We start from the raw sequence: 21,133 nt of genomic DNA on the forward strand, positions 1-21,133 counted from the left end.
CTAGGGCCTTTTCGAACTTATCTTATTATTTTATTTTGCCGTTTTCTGGCCTATTTCGGTTTTTTATTTTGACTTTTTTATAGTTTTTTAGGTCCTAAAATTCCGTTCCCTGGTTACAATATAATGCCGAGAAGGCTAAATTTTTTGTAGAAACGAAATCGCCATAACATATAGGCAAAATTTCGGAATCTTAATATGTTCATCGGTCCGCTTTTATGGAATTTTTAAGGCGTTTTTGTGGTTAGATTTTTAATTTTTACTTGAATAGATATGTTCATAAATATTGCATATGGAAAATTGAGGACCTAAGTCGACTACTTCTATTTTTTTTTTAATGTATGGGGCTGTACCACTGTGCGGCATAAACGTATGCATACATATCATCGCTACCATGGTAAACTGTCGAATGTGAAAATGGGTTCTTTTCAGGAAAGCAAAGAAAGAAGAAGAAAGAAATGTTGTTATTAAGAAAAAGTTATTAAAGCCAGTATCCTCTACTTCTAAGAAGACTCGAGATTTGACGATTTTCCAATTTGCGTATCCCCCTAAGTGCATGTGCAAGGTATCGTAATTGAAAAAGCATTTCCGCACATTCGATAGTTTGACATGGTAGCGACGATATTATGTACATAACACCCGTATGTAAATCCCTTCACCTGTGTGGCAACATTACAAATCAGTGGTGGAAACTGTTAAGTTTTATGGCACATATCTGTCATACGTATGAGGTGGCACAGAGAAAAATTCATTTTAGTTACCTTTTCTCACAGTTTGGCCGAAACTCAAAAGTCCGGCCAAAATTGGAAATAAAGGTTTTAGATAGGGCATTTCCATAATTAAGTTAGCTAAAGAGATCCTCTAGGAAACGAAAACCGTTTACAGTAACGGCCTCTACCCAGGGCCGTCGAGAAAAACTCGGGCCCAGGACTAAAAAATCACGGGACAATATACACATATATGTATTAATTTAAAAGCATATGGCCCAAATCGCCGAACAATTTTTTCTCAGGTTTCGCAGATTTTTTATTATATCTGGGTCATACATATTCTGAGGCTACAGACAATATATATGTAAATTTAATATCTCTTGTTACTGAACTTAGTACTACGATTTTGTTTATTATGAAAAATTGAAAAAACAACAAAGTCGAAGCGGTAGAAGTTATAGCAGCTATTTCGGAGATCACCACATCTTCTCATCAGACTTATATTTCTAGACTTCAGCAGAGATCGAACTCGTATCATCGATGTGCAAAGTCAGAAGCGCTAACCAATGAGCTATGCACACTAGGGTGGTCCAAAAATGCATGTGAAATGCATGCAAGTAAACTCGGAATTTTTATGCTCTCACCCCGAAAGTTTTCCATGTATTTTATATGGGGAAAAAACAACTTTTCATAGAAATGGCATATAATTCTTAAAAATTAATATTTTTCTATATCACAAAGATTAGCGCTTACACATAACTTAGCGACATTAGTTTCAAAATTTTCTTTTTGCTGCAGAAATGCATCTAGATGCTCTAGAAATATTTCTGCATCACAAAAAAAAATAAATTTGAAATAAATGTCGCTTACGTTATTTTGGCGGTTAGGGCTCGATATGTTAGTGTTTGGCCGAGCCTTGATGTTTTCACACAAAGAGGAGGGACCTACAGTCTTACGTCAACTCCGAACGGCGATTGTACTTTTATGAGAAGCTGTTTTTCATGACAGAAATACACTCGGAGGTTTGTCCTTGCCTGCCAAGGGGTGACCACTGTTAAGAAAAAATGCCTTTTCTCCGTATTTTTTTTGCGATGTTGCTTTGATCAGGGCTTGAACCAGCGGAGTGGAAGCGCGCACGGCTTAGCACTACACCACAGCGGCCGCACATTAAAATGTAAATTAATGAAAATTGAAAAAGGACAACACGAAGTTAAGGGTTGTCTATATTTAAGGACCACCATTTCTTGCATTATACTTGCTTCTCTTCACTTGCCTTGTATGACTTTGAAGTATTCGACAAAATTATCAGCGATTAACTTTCTAAAAGAAAATAAAGTTGACAATATTTTTCATTATCCATGTGTTTTCGGTGGAAAACTATTTGTAACGCTAGAGTCTTTTTTACTAATTGAATTTTCAGGTAAAATTATTTTTTATTTAGTTAGAGATAGGGCTCATTTTGAAAGCAATGTTGTAAGCTATTCAACGTGCTATTGACCCCTAGTTAAAATTTATATTCTTTCTAACTCAAATAGGCTCAGAAAATAAAAATTACGTACAAAAATTAAAAACAAACACGAGAATTATATTTTTTTAAAAAGGAACGAGGTCAAAAGAAGCGAAATAAAGAGCTGAAAAAGAAGATTTTCTGATTAAATAATAAAAATCTATTGGAATTATTTCAAGTATATAAGTTCTAGTACTATTATTAGCCTTCAAAAAGCCCTTTCGAATGGTGCTATAAGATTTTTCCTTCAAGAGTTACGGTGACTTTAATTGCCCTGTCCTCGAATATCTAACATCTTCAAACCAAGCATATTCTTTCTCACTCATTACGTAATCTTCCATTAACTAGGGTAAGAATAGTACTAAATCGCATAGACCAAACAAAAGTGGCCATTAAGCCGTTTTTTGTGTACTTAACCGTGAAAAACCTTAATATCTTGGCGCAGTTGTAAGCTCGAGCTCGAGTTCTATGCAGAAAATTACTTCTGACACGACCTACAGCTGCACAGGAACATAAACTTTCAAATCTGTATTTATAACACTGTACGACAAAATCAATCTGGGTATTGGACCAAACCATTTTTTTTTTAATTGTATTACTAATTAGTAATTTTACTGTAAATTTTTTTCATAAGAATTTATTTTTCCTTTTAGGTGTTTTCTCTAAAATTTTTTTATACGAAGTATACAAATATGCATATTAGACTATACGGGTTTAAGCGCCTTAACAACGATGCCAATTTTTTAAACATCGGTGAGTAATTTTTTTGTTTAAATTTTTTTTGATAAAAAACGTTATTTTTTCCTCTTCAGTGTTTTTTCTCAAATTTTTATTCACGAAGTATACCAATATTCATATAAGAAGAAAGGGGGTTTAATCGCCTTTACAACGATACCAATTTTTTTTAAAATCGGTTAGTAATTTTTTTGTTAAAAATAATTTTTTATGTAAAAAAAATTTACTTTTTTCATTAAAATGTGTTTTTTCTAAAATTTTTTTATAGAAGTATACAAATATGCATATCACAAGAAAGGGGGTTAAATCGCCTTTACAACGATACAAATTTCTTAGAAATTAGTTAAAACTTTTCTGAAATATTAAGATTTTAATATAAATATAAATAAGAGCAAAAGGCGGACCACGTGTGTATATTTACATTTTTGATTTTTATATGCAATAATTAAAAATAATTTTTTCCAAGTTCGATCTTCGAAGGCCCAAATCTCGATTTCGGAGGCTAACTTCGAAAAACGGAGAAATTATTTTTTTACTTATGACTCAGTCTCTTATAAAAAGTTGGTTTGATCCAATACCCAGCCGAGTGCTGTACAGTGTAATTATGTTCTTAGTTTCTTTGAATTACATGTCAAATCGCAAGTCTACTGAATTTATGCTACTTATTGCATAAAACACACTAAAAGCCATTTAAAACCTAAATATATCTTATCGCTACACGTATATCGCGAGGTAACGAAACAGTATTTTTCTGTAAAGTAACAGTCCGACTATTTTTTTTTGCAAATATTGACCTCAAAATTAATGTTATCAGTTCAATAAATACGTATATCTTTAGTTCCATCCTTAAGATAAGAAACTGTGTACCAACTTTTGAAAACATTATATAAGGAGAGCAGACTTTTTCGATAATATAAAGCAGCTTTAAAAAGTACTTCCAAAAATTGTAATGTAGGAGTTACAATATATTTTAGGTATACGTATATTAAATACTGCTACATACTTATGCTTTCAGATGAAAGAAAAAAAAACTATCCGAAAGTTGCATTTCAGGGAGTTTTAGCTGTATTTGAAAAGCACTGTGAACCAAAACTTATTGTAACAGTCCGCGTTTTGGGCCATATGATAATTTTTCCTCCCTCAATATCGACGTAGCTGCCTGTACCCCAAGTTCTCTCTTTATTTTCAGTCGGAATGAGGCCTTCGCCCAAGCACAACATTGTGGTAGGTTCAAAGGGAAAAGTTATAAACGTGTAAAAGTACTTTCAGTAAAGGAAATCCAACAAAACCAAATGAAATCTGCGTCTGAAGGCTAGAAAAATATGTAAAAAATTTTGTAAATATAAACGCTGTAACACAAGTTTTGATTGAAGTACAAATATAATGGTATTTTTTTTAACAAAATTTGCGTTGTTAAAAGAAACAGTAATAACACGCTGTCGGATGCTGCCTTTAAACCTTACTTAGAAAAGTATTAGCTACTGAATACAATAAAATTCAGCTGACTAATCTGCCTCTAAAATTTTAATGTACTTTTTATTAACACGCATATACATACATATTAGCTTCCCCTATATGTAAAAATGTCGAGCTTGTTTTAATTTCATTTCATTTATTCATTTTTCATTAGTACAATGAGGCTTTACATCTTTTATAGTACAATTGTCATTATATTACAAATTAAGTAGGAACTAACATTAATATGTATTACCAAATTCTCAATCAATTACAAGAACAAAGACAAAAAAACAAAGTCAAAAATTTTATTAGAGTTTAGTTAAACCTGGTGCTAAAGTAGATGGCCAGGGAAAGCTATTCTGAAAATAGTTATATACGAGATGCTTAATAAAATCTATTAGAAAGATTTTGATGCAGTTTTTTTTATTTAATTTAGGTATAACAAAGTGCAAGTTTAAAGCAGCTGGGACTTACAGTTGATTTTTGGATTTTTTTTTTTGTTGAAGGTGTGGCTCATTTTCTTCGTACCATTACTTCGTATGGGGGAAAATGACTTGCACTGTCAACAACAAAAAAAACTCGAATTAAAAAGCTCGAAATTTGACAGACATCATACTGGATCTGCCATTTTGAATTTTGCAATTGTGACAGCGGATTCGTAATTAGCGACCCCGAAACCGGCCTAATCATTTCTTTAAAGCTTCGAGTTTTGGCTGCACTTTTGGATCTAGGCCGCACTGTGTGCCTCAATGCTTGCCTACTTCACAAATTTTTTATTTATACATAGTAGAAGCTCAAATTTAGAAAACTATTCAAAAGTTTTGAAGAAAACAAGTTTCTTTGCTCATTTGGTGTAGCTATGCGAGGTATTAATGCGGACCTCCATAGCATGCGTGTGTTTGACATTTAAGCATGGAAGTAAAAAATTCAGACGAATTTCTTAAATTTTCATTACATTGCGTTGCTATGTACACACATAGGTGTTGCCATAAGAATTTCTACAACATACTCACATTCATACATTTATGTTAAACCCCAGCAAAAAATCGGTAATCGCTTTTAGTGGTAGTGTCTTCTGGAACGCATAGCCTTACAATGTCTTCTAATTTTTTCGCTTCATTTAGACGTTGCCGGTAATGCATAGCAGAAAGTTCTACAATATTTTATTAATTTCGCTTAGGGATGCCGAAAAAATATCGAAAATATCGACGTATCGCTTCGATGCATCGAAAATTTTCCACTCGATGTATAAATAGTCGATGAATCGAGGCGTCGATGCATCGATGTTTTCTGTAAACTGACCTCTCAAGTACATCGAATGGCCGAACCTCGCTTTGTCTGAAGTTCATAGAGAGGAAGATGCAGTTTTATAGCTCATAAAATGTTAGTATAATAAAGGGCAAGTTTCAATTGCTTTAATTTTTAATATTTTTTTTGGCTGACTTGCGCTTTGTTATACTAAAATTTTATGAGCTATAAAACTAGTACATACCGAAAAAGGTTCTTAATGTGTTATTTCCATAGTGGAGGAAAACTCTCAAATATCGATGTAAGTTTCGATGCATCGATGCGAGGAATAACATCGATGTATTTTTGCCACTGACATCCCTAATTTCGCTGCTTTGATTCATTACGGGGAATGCAAAGTAGAATGCTTCACCATAGTCAGCTGAAAAATAGAATGAATACCGAAAGTTTCTTTCTACCGTTACTTTCCGTGAAAAATTATACTTATCTGGGTAAGGTAACGCTGCGGGTAAAGGCTTACGGCCAATAACATGCCCATGTTAGAATAATGCCTTCTGGAAGCGAAAGGGTAAGCGATTCCTATCGTCTAATTCGATTCCCTTTTTATTTCTGTAGTAATCGTATTTTTTTGTGGGACGTACGTATACGTATACGCATACTATGGAGGTTCGCCTTTATGCGCCAAGCGTATACTACTTAGTATACGTATGTATACCGTGCTCGTATTTGAACTTTGTTGTTATTCCGTATTTCGATTTTTGTCTGATTTTGGAGATTTTCAATATCTTACTTAGACTCTTTATTAAATTTGTTGACAGTAATGCCACATGGACCGATTTTTTCCCTTTTGAGGCAATTTACAATAAATACATGAGCTAAAAGCGAGAAAGGATTTGTTTACACTACTCTCAGAATTGTGTTTAATTAGACAAATTTACAAAAAAAGGTTCTGCATATTGAGCCAAACCTCCGAATGCGAATAAATAAATCTGAAAATTCATATATATGGGGTTTTAGACTCGCTGAACCCGAATTCGAGGTCCGTTTATCTCAATAATGTCTGCTTCGAGGTCATTTGAGAGTCAAATAGGACAAAGAATTTATTCAATAGAAATGAAAATAAAAATTTTGTTTTTGTTGTCGCTAAATCCGAATATGGGGGTCCCTTGATTCTTCAAAGTCACCTAGATGTCATGCCAAGGTAATCCCAAGGTCGAATTCAGAAGAATTGTATAGAATTTTTAGGTTTATTCAATGAATTTTTCCCTACTTGACCTTCAAATGACGAACCTGACGTGATGCAGGCTACCAGCCCTAGGATTTGCATAGGAATATAGAGGTTTGGTTCAATATCCAGAAACTTTTTTTTTTGTAAACCAGTGTTGAAACTTTCTTGCGGTCGTAGCAGATTTACTATAAATTTCGATCTGCTTTGATTTGCTTTCGAAAATAATAAAGTGCGCTTATTGCGGTATCTAAACCCGAAAAAATTCAATAAGTTTTTCTTCCATTTTTTTAAATTGTAGTGACACATTTACACACTTTTGATGAAGAGCATGATACAATGATCGTAACGAACATTTCATAATATAGAGATGTAACTCAATATTTTGGTTTTTGGAGATTTCATTATGATTTGAATAAGCTTAATAAGCAGTATATTTTCAGTCTAACAGATAACCAAACTTCCCAAATATGGCGAAATGATAAAACTTTGATTGCGTTTTCCCATAAAACTTAAATTTTGAAATACTTCGTTATACATATTATTAAACGTGCGATTAGATATTGTATGATATAAATAAGTAAGATCAAAAAGAATTAACAAACTATATACATATGTACGTCTGTATATTTTTAATAGGTATTGTTTATTGGAAACATTCTAGGTTAGGTTAGGTTATGCTGGCTGACCATAAGAGGTCTCACATAGACGAATATAACGTCCATTTCGTTGCCAGATACGTTTACGACCTATGAATAAATGCTTTCACACAATGTTAAAGAACATTGTCGTTCCTTTAGCGACTTTTAATAAACACTCTCGATTGCTGCTTGTCGATTGCTGCTTGTAGGCTCTTCAGCTGTACCTTGCCAAGTATCGCGAGTCTGCCAGCTGAAGGCTGGACACGCGAAATTATATGCTTCACGGTTTCCCCGTGATATTTACATTTCCTACCATTTTTTGTCGTCTATTATGGTCAGTGTTGCCGTTGTGCGACTAAAGGGGTAATTTGATCCTTTTTAAGCGCCAATATCCTTTGACCCGACTTTTTGAAAATTTTGATATTTTGACCTTTTTCCAAAATTATGTGCGACTTTTGCCCCCTTTCAGAGATTTTTTTAGGAACTGTTAACAGAACCATGCTATTAAAAAATATTTCCTCCTAAAACTACTAAAAGATGCATCACTTAAAACGTTTAAAGGAAATGCAACTCTTCTCCTAGCAGCAACTAGATTTGTGTGTATATTTGCAACGCTGTTTTATGTAATGACCCCTTTTATGCGACTTTCTGAAAGTTATCAACGGCAACACTGATTATGGTCTGATTATTTCAACTCAACGTAACTTACAGGCTCTCACTTAGCCATTCATATTTCCTCCTAAAACTACTAAAAAATGCATCACTTAAAACGTTTAAAGGAAATGCAACTCTTCTCCTAGCAGCAACTAGATTTGTGTGTATATTTGCAACCCTGTTTTATGTAATGACCCCTTTTATGCGACTTTCTGAAAGTTATCAACGGCAGCACTGATTATGGTCTGATTATTTCAACTCAACGTAACTTACAGGCTCTCACTTAGCCATTCTCTTAAATGGATGTTACTTATAATTGAACAGCCACTATTAGCGAACAATGCCCTCTTAGCAGTCTTATCAGGAGCCTCAAGTATGTTCTTCTTGTTGATATTAGGAAATCAGTAAATTGCGTATCGTATGAATTACAAATATTTTTTCTTAGGAAGATATGCCTTATAAGTACGGTGACCATAATTATAGCAGCCAAATACGGGACTAAAAATAATTTCGCTAATATTTTACCACAAGGAAACCTTTATCAATGATTCTAGATTTATTATTGGCATATTTTTTCCGATATTTTGTGAAAGCAGCCCATAACATCACACAGAATATTTTTCCATAACTTTGTACTTTGTGTTCCGGATGTTAACCCCGCAAAATTTTTTTCAAACATTCCTAGGCAGCAAACATGGTGAAAATATCTGATTACTTTTGAAACACGAGTGGTATTCAACGGATTATTCTCAGACCCGGATTTCGACCAAGCGCAATGTATGTAGTGAATAGAATCCGGAACGGGCTAAATGTAAATCGTAGCCTTCCATCTTTGAGAACTTCTTTACTCTTACAACATTCTCCCAGTAGTCATCTTATTTATCCATTCGTCCTGAAATATACTAGCCAGAAATGCGATTGTTTTATAAAAAAGAGAACCATTTTGAAATACGAGTATTTTCAATCTCTAGAAAATAATTTATGCAACCTCACTTACGCGGTTTTTATTTTGTTGATACGCGGTTTTGTACTTTAAACGACGATATTTTAAATGGCTATTGCATTAACTGGATTGAGAACCAGTTCTTCAGGCATAACAGGAGTTATGGCTTGTGGTTCAACAATTCAACCAGAAACTGACATACATATGTATGTAGACGCGTCCTTGGTTACTATGCCAGACAGCTCCGCATAGCTTTGTGAATTCATTTCCATAGCGCGCTTTTACTCTACTCCAAATGAAATAGAGTGCAGTATTTTCTGCAAAATATTTAAAATCAAACAATTTTACTATAAATAAGCACTTGATGAGTGTTTTTTAATTCCTTTCCGCAAGGGTTGCAGTATGTCGATTTTTTGTTTTTCGTAACGTAGCTACGAATTACGAATTACGAAAATTCGAGTTCTAGAATAAGGGTGTTTACTCATTCAAATGAGTTTTACTTAGGAGTTGATTACCAAATAAAACATCGACTTTTTAGACCACGGGCATTTTTTTTTAATTTTGGAGCTTAACGAAATAATAAACCAAAAAAGTTGTTAGAAACATTCCAAACCATAGTACATGTCCTAAGCAAATTACATTGGATCGGTTACATACAAAACTCAAAATAATTATAGTCAGCGGGAATTTTTCACAGTGCATAAGAATATTTAATAATTCTTTACTGATTGTGAAATACATATGTACTTATGCACATATGTATATAATTGAAATCTCTTTGCAATATCTATAATTCTTATCAAAATGGTAAGTAAACATGAGAACACATAGAAATATGCAATCGTATGGAAAGGTTATGTACATATATATTTTGTTAGTGCACAATGCTTGTTTACCATCAACATTGATTATCTTGGATTTGTTGTTATTTTGTGTACCAATAAATAAAATTTTTTTACGAATTATAAAACGTCTTCTTTTGCATTCATTTATTTTTTCATTTTTATACTCACTTTATTAAGATTGTATTCAAAATTGAAAGTAAAAAGTGTAGGCATATCGTCACAACTGCTTCCTCCAAGCGTGTATGCAATTTTGTACGAGGAATCAGAAAATTCGTTCGATCGCGTTCAGTGAGACGGGAAGTTTGGCGGGTACACTACTTGCGCGGGAGATTTCACTTCACATACATAGTATGATTTAATTAAAACAAATAAATCAAAACAATTGAAGGAAACATCGACATTTTCAAATATGAAGTCTAAACAATAGTGAGAAAGCAGTGAAGAGATTACCCATACATATTTAAATAAAATAATTTTAAAATATCACAAGATTCTTGCTATGAGAATTCAATTATAATAATTATAGCTAATAGTTGTAATTGTCGGCAGTATTATCTTATTAATACTTAGTCATGCTCTAATGAAGCAACAAGTACGAATCAAGTGTAATTTTTCAACAGCTTACATCGAGTGTCTTTTTTTCGTGTTATGAAGTTGTGCGTTTTGGTAATATGATAATATTGCAAAGGTCAAAATTAAAGGTCCAATATGCATAGATATAGTGACTCAAACAAGTGACCACCTTTTTGTTTTTTAATAGTTACAATGTTTTTCAAATTAAATTTGTTTCGTTATTTTCATCAAAATTGCAAACTATTTATTCCGAATCAATATGGAGTTTAATATCCCGTACAATTTTAGTAGAACGAAATGCAAGTTTAAAGCAGCTGAAAAATCGCGTTGTTTTTAATAATTTTTTATTGCTGACGGATTTTTCCATTTTTTTCCATATAAGCCTGAATTTCTTATAAAAACAAATGCTAGACACCGTTAGCAACAAAATTAATAAAAAAATCAACGCCAGTTTTTATAAATTGCACCGCAAAAAGCCGTCGCAAAAAAACAATAATATTCAAAATCAACGCGACTTTTTAGCCGGCTAAAACTTGCACTTCATAAAACTAAAATTGTACGCGCTTTAAACAAAAACTTTAAAGATTCAGATTAAAAAGTTTTAAATTTTGGTGAATTTCCCTAAATTTTGTATAAAGTTTGAAACTATTTATGTGGTTTTGGTTTAAGCTTGGACAATATTTTTATAGAAAAATTACAAAAAAATTTCACTTGAAAAACAATGTGAATATTAAAAAAGGATCAGTCCAGCGCCTTCGTCTTAACCTGCTGGCAGTGTCGGAGCCACAGCCGCTAAACTTAAACGTAGAATACGTGATATCATTAAGATCACACTCAAGTTAAAATCGGTACATGAAATATTCGTTTTGGTTGTATTGAATTAAATTTAATAAATCAATATGAATTGCAAAATATTAATAATTACACTGTACAGCACTCGGCTAGGTATTGGACCAAACCAACTTTTCTTAAGAGATTGAGTCATAAATAAAACAGTAACTTCTCCGTTTTTCGAAACTAGCCTCCGAAATCGAGATATGGGCCTTCGAAGTTCGAATTTTGGCCTTTGGTAAAAAATTATTTTTAATTATTGCATGTAAAAAGCAAAAAAAAAGGAAAAACACAGACGTGCTCCGCTGTTTGCTCTTATTTATATGGTATATAACATTTTTTATGAAAACTTATATTACAGGTGCTATAACGGGTCAAAGCTCAGTTCTTCGAAAAATTAAAAACTTAATATTTCAGAAAATTTGGAACTGATTTATAAAATATATCGTTGTAAAGGCGATTTAACCCCCTTTCTTGTGATATGAAAATTTGTATACTTCGTAGATAAAAATTGGTGAAAAAACACATTTACAGGAAAAAGTTCCTTTTTTTGTATAAAAAAATATTAAAAAAGAATAATAACCGAATCTTTAAAAAATTCGTATCGTTGTAAAGCCGATTAAACCCTCTTTCTTCTGATATGCATATTTGTATACTCCGTGAATAAAAATTTGAGAAAAAACACTTAAAAGGAAGAAATAACTTTTTTTACAAAAAAAATATTTTAAACAAAAAAATTACTCATAAATTTTAAAAAAATTGGCATCGTTGTTATGACGATTAAACCCCTTTTCATCTAATAAACATTTGAGAAAAACACTAAATGGCAAAAATACCAATTTTTTTTTTATAAAAAAAAACTTTACAAAATAATTACTAATTAGTAATACAATTGAATACCATATTTAACGAAAACAAATAATTAATAATGTTTTAGCGTTAATTCGTTCTTGTTTACCCACAGCCCTGTTAAAAATAAAGCAAAAGTGTATGTAACATATGTCTAAGGCATATATACATAAATATAAAAACACCATGGTTTTTGATTTTTTACATAACAGGTTATATATCAATTATATAAATAGGCAATCATGTTTCCTTTACACCCTTTTTACGGCTAAACTATACTTCTAAGGTATAAACAATTATATATCATTAGAAAGGTATTTTGATGCTGATGTGTAGGCAATTTTTAAAATTTCAAATTAGTTTAAAAAAGAGCGAAAAAATCCCCTGCAGTGAAAAGCTAAACCAGTATGGACAAATTCCAGTTCATGAACTATTATTTAAGGATAAAAATCATACCAGTTCGTTATGAACCATAATTATACCAGTATGCGCTAAAGCGACGGCCTACCATTTCGGCGATTTCGAACAACTTATGCGATCAGCAACATCTGTCTTTGAATAGGCATAACCAAAACTAAAACCTGGTTAATTGCTTCCATCACAAATGTCGGCTGTGGCGTCGAGTGAAGACTACCGATTCTGGTTCTGAGATCTCAGGTTCGAGTGCGCGTGGAGGTTGTTAAAGAAAAGTAAGTAAATTAATTTAAATAATTATTTCAATTAAAATTAAAATTTCAATTTAAATATAAATTAAAAATTGCACATAAATTTGATTTGATTTGGAAAAAAACTATAAAAAATGAAAATAAATAATTTTTTGTTCTTTTTAAAACACTAAATTTAAAAATTACACAAGAGATATAAATAAAAAAATAAAAATAAAAAAAGATTCGCTCACTGAGATTCGAACTCGGATCTCTTGATTTGCACNTAATTTGATTTGGAAAAAAACTATAAAAAATGAAAATAAATAATTTTTTGTTCTTTTTAAAACACTAAATTTAAAAATTACACAAGAGATATAAATAAAAAAATAAAAATTAAAAAAGATTCGCTCACTGAGATTCGAACTCGGATCTCTTGATTTGCACCGCCGCGAGCAAAATGACATACTTATGCTTTTCACGGGGGATGAATAGGCAGTCTATCCCAAATGGTATGATGCTACTAGTATTTCTACTGGTAGCGTGCTGATGCAGGAGCGGACAATTGACATCTCCCATGACACCGCCATGTTAAAAATATTTACCAATCGCTAACATCGAAAAAGGATACAACGTGAACTAGTTGGGCTGAAACGCAAACTGGTAGCATTCTGGTTCACAACTGGTAGCTTTCCCTGCAGGGAAGTTGCTAAGTCCACTTTTTATGAAAACTCATATTTTGATATAGGAGGATAGAGAAATTGAATACGCATCGTTTCGAAAATTATAAAGGTACTTGTTTTATTTTTTCCTCTTCATAAGCAATAAAAGGAAAATTTGCTAAGTCCAAAAGAAGCACCACAAATCCGATAAGGCCAAAATAATACGACATCTTTTAATAAATATCGAATCCTTCTGATTCTTATGGAGTTTTGCTTTGCTTTAAAGGCGCAAAATGTTTGATTCAAAGTCTTGCGAAATAGTTAAAGAAAATGGCTATAGGAAGATTTCTCTCCTGTAAAATTTTTAAAATGGGACTTAGCAACTTTTCTTTCTAAGCTAGCGATATATATAAATAGAGGCGGTAACCTTCGTTCGCTTCTGTTTAAAAGCTATTTCAGTCCTCTCCATATGATACCAAATTTATTAAATTTTGATAAGCTGTTTGTTTATTATCCGGAAAGGACTTTTTTTCGGAATAAAAAATATTAGGCCAAGTTTAACTCGTAAAAAAATAACTGTTACTTTTGGTTTTTGGAATATTGTGCAAGTGCACTGATAAAACGTATATCTGGCCAGTCACAGAACAAAGGATTAAAAATGAATTACAAAAACTTAAAACGAAAAACGCTTTTGACGTTACAAGTTCTCTAAATTCAGAAACAACCAAAAGAATGAGAATGAAGAATTCTTTGGAAAACAACGGTGTTAAAACAACCATCTTGCCATGATGCTAGATTGTGAAGACGAAGAATTTTCCAATTTTTAAATTCAAGTATTAAAAAAAAACATTATTAAAAATTACTAACATTTCCATTTTTTATTTGACTAAATCAACTAACTACCTAAATTATTTCTTAAAAATACTTGGCATGCACATTCGCATCCGCGGATGATAGCTTTTACACATCCGCATCCGCATTCGCATCCGCGGATGTTTAAAATTCCACATTCGCAACATCCCTAGTACATACATACATATGTACGTAGACTGCTGAAAGAAAAACATATCCATACTAACCGCGCGGTATGATTTTGTATGGAAAATCATATATGCCCATATATTTAAATAAAATAAACATACTTAGAAAATATGAACCAATACTTCCAATATACCAAACGAAAGGAATAAACTTAAATTTTTGATTAAAGAAAACAAAAACAAAATCATTCGAGCAGTTTTCGAGAATTTTGGTAATAAAGAATGTTCAATATTTGTTGAATTTATACGATAATATTTTCATTGCTCCAGAGAACCTATATCCCGAAAATGAAAGTTATATCTGTAAATCATAAATTGCCAGAGAACTTTGAAGACTCAAACTTGACCCAAAAATAGGCCAATATTCACCGTTGTTTCTACGACAGAAACCGAATTGGTTGCTAACAAAAATTAACCTTTAGATAGGTTTGGAATTTTATCTTTGAAACGCCACACTTTCCTTTAAAATCGCTTCATTGTTTCTCGAGCAATAAGCACTTTCGTGAAGCTCTAAAAATTACAACTATAACAATTGAGCATGGTCTCAATATCGAAACGTAAGACGTATTCTACGTCAAAAATCAACACGTGGCCACTTGTTTAAGTCGCTGTATATCGTCACTGCACACGAATAAAGGCGCGCTAGTGTTTTGCCGGCGAAGGAAGACGTGTAAAAAAAAAATCTTACGAAAAAAGACGCTTAAGGAAAACTTCGGTGAAACTTAGTTGAAGGCGAAGAAAGATGCGTAAACATAGATTTATACCTGGCCAAGGACTGTCCCTTCAGCATCATTACCTAAAAACTCTTTGGGGAATTTACATACTGTTACACCCGCAAATATAGTCGACCGCGAAAATAAGTCTTTCTAACGCCGTCAAAAATTTTAACGCGTCTTTCTTCGCCGTCAACTATGTTAAGAGTCTTTCTTCGCTGAAGCTTTTTTATGCGTCTTTTTTCGCGGTCACCTGTTGAGCTCGCACCTTAATTCGTGTCTAGTGACGATATATACTACATCAGGGTTGGGTACGCTGCACTAAATTTTTAATGCCATTTAAAGCCAAAGAGTAGAACCCTCAATAGGGATTTCCAGCAGAAATGTTCAACGCCTAGTTATACGTAAAGAGAATCGATGCTCAAATAATTAAAAAGCTGTAGGTCTAACCTTTAATTAGGTAATAATTACTTGCATAACTATCGAATATTATTTGCCAAAGATCAGTTGAAAAAACTGGATGCATCGTTAGTTTTTTCTACTTTTTCTTAGAATGGAACAACAAAACGGATTTGATAGCTTATGGGACCGACAACGGCGAGTACTTAATTGTGACTGCCTGCAACTAGGAAAAGTCGGAATCAGCAAATAAGAAAACTAATTACAAGCTTTGAAGAAGCGACCCGGGAACTAAGCAGCTCGGAGAAACCCTCATCATCCTTGATTCCAATAATTAAAACGCTTATAAAAAACGGAGTGCCTTTTAAACAAAATAAGAAGATTCTGATCCGATTCGGCTGGTAGGCACGACTTTGAAAACAGAATTTTGTTCGAAAATTTCATTTCATTTATTTGCCATATCCACCTATTTAGAACCTCGCTATGAGCACACGTTTTTCAACAGCCCTGGTACACCAGTGAGTCAGTGACGTCAGTAATAAACTTTTTCGTTACGCAGCAAAACATTTCATTTTAACGTACATACATATTCAGACGTATGTATGTACATATGTACATATTTATGTAGATATTTACTTAACATTTTCTCATCAGCATGCGAAATGTATGTAAATTAAATTGCAATTCAGAGTATGTACTTAAGTAACTAGTTGCATTTAAGCAGATGGGGAATTTTGACATTCTGTATTTTTTCAATGAGTCATTTTATAGCTATACAAAAGTATGTACATAAACATATACATATGTACATATTAGGTATTACATATGTATGTAAATATATTGATACGTAATTACGTATGCGTTAGTTTTAGTTGAAGTAAAATAATTTGGTCACAACCCACCATGCAAAACATGAGAAATAGGCAACAATCGTCAATGGCAACAAATGCCGACTCACCGATTTTTTGCCATGGTGACAAATCGCCAAATTCATTTCTTTAATGTCAATTTTGGAATAAACAGGTTATCAAAAATTTCCAAACTTAAAAATTTCACGATGCTGGTTTTGGCGACCTTTTTATTACTTAAGCCGGCACAACTAACAAATTAAAAATTTCACGTCAACAGTATTGTCCAAACAGTATTATCTAATTTATACCATAGTCAGGATTTAAAAAATAGGAAGCCCCATAGCGAAAGAAAGAATCCAATCCATTTCTAAGTTCCATTTTTGTATACAAAAAATAAATGAAGTGTTAAAAACAAAAAAAAATACTCCAAATGTCGCCGGAAACGATCGAATCGAAGATTTTCTCGAAATACTCGATTTTAGAGAACCGATTCTAAATTTTCAGAATCGATTGAGAATCGATTCAGAGATTTCGGATCCTTTTATTTTTCATACATCTTTAGATACGCGTCAGTTGTTAGACTTGTGAAATTGCTGGCATGACTAATTAATGTTAATCCTTCTTCAGTGTTTGGAATTTACCTCTTCCTATAATGTTTTGGGTCATTTTGACCCAATAATAAAAATTAGTAAATTTTAAGAAAAAAAAAGATTTTATTCAGTTAATATTTTATTTATCATAGGCATACACTTTATCGGCAAGTGTTTTATTCTTACCGGTTCAAAGTTGCCCTTAAATACTAAGTAATAATCTGGGTCAAAATGACCCAGAAATACTGTAGGTGTATGGAAAAAGTATGTTGCCTTCTAGCTAGCTTCAGCTGGGTTTTTGCAAAACCATAGCTGATTACGCTTTTAACGAATAAACAACGTCGCAGCTTATTTGAAATTGCCTACCTCCGTAATTAAAGATTTGTTCATGAAAATTGGGTCATTTTGGCCCAAACATTGCAGAAGGGTTAAGTAAGACTAATTGACGCATATTCATAGATATGGTAGAAATTAATTTATGGAAAGAACAATTATACGGAGGGGATTCAAATTTATTTATTTTTCATATCAATCAGTACCGTGAATATGTGTCAATTACACATTTTATAGCAAATGAAGCAGTTTTTTCACAAATTTATTGTTAAAATTTAATATTAAAACTCTTAATATAATAACATTAATAGGTTCATTATATTTAATAGCATTACTAGCTATGATTGATGGCCGTTTTTATAGAACTGAAAGAAAGATTGATATAAAGAATCGATTAGAGTCAAACAATTCGAACCTCGCCGTCGATTACCCGATTCCAAGAATCGATAAGATTCGAGAATCGAGAATCGATTATTTTTCAAAAGTTTCCATCTCTAGGCGAGTTGCCTTCGGCTGACCTTTAGAGCGAGCAGGAATAAGATACGATGGCGATAAAATTTGTTTCCGAGGCGACACGTTTTCTTATTTCCGGCAACAAAAATTGTTTGGTGGGAATTTTACACTTTAAATACATACAGTTAACTTACAGTTAAGTCGGCATTTTTTGCTCTCACCCCCTAAGCTTGTTCTATACCGAAAAAATATATCCCTATTTTTTTATTTTAAATTCAAAAAATATTTAGAGGTCGCTCAAAGCGATAGAGTTTTCCGATCGAAAAATATTTATTTTCAAGAATTCTATACCATTTCTACGAAACGTTTTTTTTTCATATAAAAATACATGGACAACTTTGAGCGCTTTGAGCGACCTCTAAATATTTTTTGATTTCAAAATAAAAATATAGAGGTAAAAGCGGTATGCAATGAAATTTTTTAACAGATATTTTTTCTGTTTTTGCATCAGGGAATGCATTTCCACGGTAACAAAAACCAAAAAATCCATTTAAAATAATTATTTTAAGTTCATTGAACGCTGTTCTTAAGTCAAAAGAATAAAAATCCCAAAAATTTTCTTCTCTTTTAAGGTCAAGGTAATTTTTCATTTAATCAGACGTTTAAAATTACTTTCAAAAGTTAAGTTTTTTGATGTTTTGTCTTTTTTACCTAAAAAAAGGTGGTAATAAACTTTTTAAAAACACTTTAAAATGAAATATCTTTTTTTTGATTCTTGCGACACAGGAAATGGATTCCTTGATGTACGAACAGCAAAAATATAGGTTTAAACCTTTTTAACAACTTCATTGCATACTGGTTACAGGCCAAAAAAGGAAAAAATGTAAACCATCTATTGTTGAAAGTAATTTTATAGGTCAAAATAATTATTCTACCAAACGAGACTATTTTTCTTGACTTCCCCATTTCAAAAGCTTTAAAGTACCGTTAAGTTTATTTCGCTATCTCTTCTTGTTTGATTTGGTCCCTTTATTCAAAAATAGAACACTGTGTGGCGTATACACGGCCCAACGTACAGAGTAACTCTATTATTCTTCGCGCTGAAAACATGAATGAAAAAAATAAGCAAAGGAGAAAAAAGTAGGTAACAAAGCGTAGATGACAAAAAAAAAAACAGACAAAAATAAAAAACTAAACTGTTTACCGTAGCCCAGCCCAGAAATTTCGTGTGGAAATTGAAGCTTTCTAAGAACTCACCATAAAAAATGCGTTACATTTTTACTATAAGAGATATACACCTGGAATTTTGTCAATTCATAAACGAAAGTACAATATGTATGCCTACGATAAAAATCAAATTGGACTTCCCAAACCCCCGAAATTCAGCATCTTAAGTGAATATCAACTCACGGTTGTAAGGTTAAACGAGAATAACTGCTTGTAAACTTTTCCAAGGTATTTTATCTGTTAAATACCGTTCATCATTAGACATATGGTTTTGCTAAGTTATGTTGTTTTATTTATTTTCAGTTCCTACGTTATTAACTTTTATTTTTCGGAGTTTAGGATTCGCCGAGGAGGATTAATTTACTACTTAAAAAATTTAATTTNTTCGGAGTTTAGGATTCGCCGAGGAGGATTAATTTACTACTTAAAAAATTAAATTTAATCCAGTTCATACGGAATAACTTCATAGCTAGAAGTACCGATGCGAGTAGGTATCGATACTTTAGATCCGATCTTTTTCGGGTATCGATACTTTCTTACGATACTACTTCCAAGTAAAGGTATCGATACCTGCATGATATCGTTTCATACCTACCTAGGACAATTGTAAGAAGTGCCGCCGCGAGCCTTTAGTTTTCCCATAGGAATTACACGTAAGAAAATTAGTCCTTTCCTTTTGAGGTCAATATAATTTTCTAGGGCCAATGCAAAAACACTCGAAACTATAAGAGTACATTGATTACATGCCATTTAAGTATTATGCAGACTCAGATTATTTAAATTCCTAAATTATCCTTGTCCTTTTTGGGTCAAATCTAGTATATACACTAGGGTGCCCATCGAAAATGTTTTTTTTTTTAATTCCAAGACCCTATCCCCTAATTTTATTCATTTTTATGAGAAATATTATTTACTATTTTTATAGATTTTTTAAAGGTCATTTAAAGGTCTCGACTTGTCGATTTAGGTCAGAAAATACGATTTTGTAGATTTATGAGTTTTGAATTACTATTTTTAATTCGATTTCAAAGGTCAAACATGATCTGGGAAGAGGATATATAGGCCTTTTAAATGGTATACATATGGCGACCATATTAACCAACGTAAAATAAAGGAAAATTTGTTCAAAATGATAAAAGTATAGTAATTTAAATCAAACATTTACTAGTACATTATATTATCTAATTGTACAAGTTTCAATTTTTTAAAGACGCTTGGATTATTATTTTGTTATGAAAGCTTATAAACCTAGTAAGAGACCAGTTGAGCACGAATTTTGAAAGTGCAGAAAAAGTAGCAATTTTGAAGAATATCGATTCTCCTGTTCCAGTTAATAAATGTTACATAATAAAACCTAATTGAAAGCGATTGTAGGTTTCCTCCGAAATTAAGAATAATTTCAGAAGAAAAATTTGAAATGTTATAAAAAAAATTTCACCAAAATTAAAAAAAAAAATTTGAGTTTTTAGAAAAATTTTGGGTATGCAGTTTTATAGATCATTAAATTGTAGTATAATAAATGCAAGTTGCAGGTAGCTAAGAGATTGCGTTGATTTTTAATCTTTTTTTTTCGATAACACTTCGAGCACACCTGCATGCGAAATGGGAAATAAATGCGTTTGTTTTAATTTTAAAAATCAACGGGAACTCTTAGACACTTGCACCTTGCTCTTATAAAATTTAATGATATATTAAACTGCATATACCAATTTTTAATAAAAACAAAAAGAAAATTATTTTGGTGAACATTTTTTATAACATTTCAAATTTTTGGGTGTTTTTTCATTTTGGAAGAACCAAACAATTGCTTTCAACTGGTTTTTATTATGTAAAATTTATTAACGGAAAAGTAGAATACATTTTCTTCAAAATTGCTACTTTTTCTGCACTTTGCACTAAAAAATTTTAAATAAAAAATTCACAAATAAGGCTCCACTGAACACTTGCAAGCTTTATAAGCTTTCATTCAAAAAATTAACCAAATGAGTGAAAAATTAAGTCTCCC

At 32.1% G+C, this 21,133-nt stretch overlaps 1 protein-coding gene across 9 annotated transcripts in view; it reads left to right on the forward strand.

Moving 5' to 3' along the window:
- The first annotated feature begins 10,212 nt into the window (after nt 1–10,212).
- The window catches only part of LOC108364886 (major facilitator superfamily domain-containing protein 6), a 30,018-nt gene continuing 19,097 nt past the window's right edge, over nt 10,213–21,133 (forward strand). For 2 of the 9 annotated variants that reach the window (XM_017618753.1, XM_017618749.1), the window contains exon 1: nt 10,220–10,389. The gene's annotated coding sequence lies outside the window, so the exon portion shown is untranslated. Of the gene's footprint in view, nt 10,401–12,778; nt 12,906–16,084; nt 16,104–16,185; nt 16,197–16,251; nt 16,271–19,640; nt 19,782–21,133 lie in introns of those variants that run through there. The other 7 variants (XM_017618754.1, XM_017618751.1, XM_017618750.1 and 4 more) reach the window with 7 other exon arrangements.

The sequence above is a fragment of the Rhagoletis zephyria genome, unplaced genomic scaffold (assembly GCF_001687245.7).
Source record: "Rhagoletis zephyria isolate East Lansing unplaced genomic scaffold, Rhagoletis_zephyria_1.1 Rzeph_scaffold_01700, whole genome shotgun sequence".
NCBI classification, from domain to species: Eukaryota; Metazoa; Arthropoda; class Insecta; order Diptera; family Tephritidae; genus Rhagoletis; species Rhagoletis zephyria.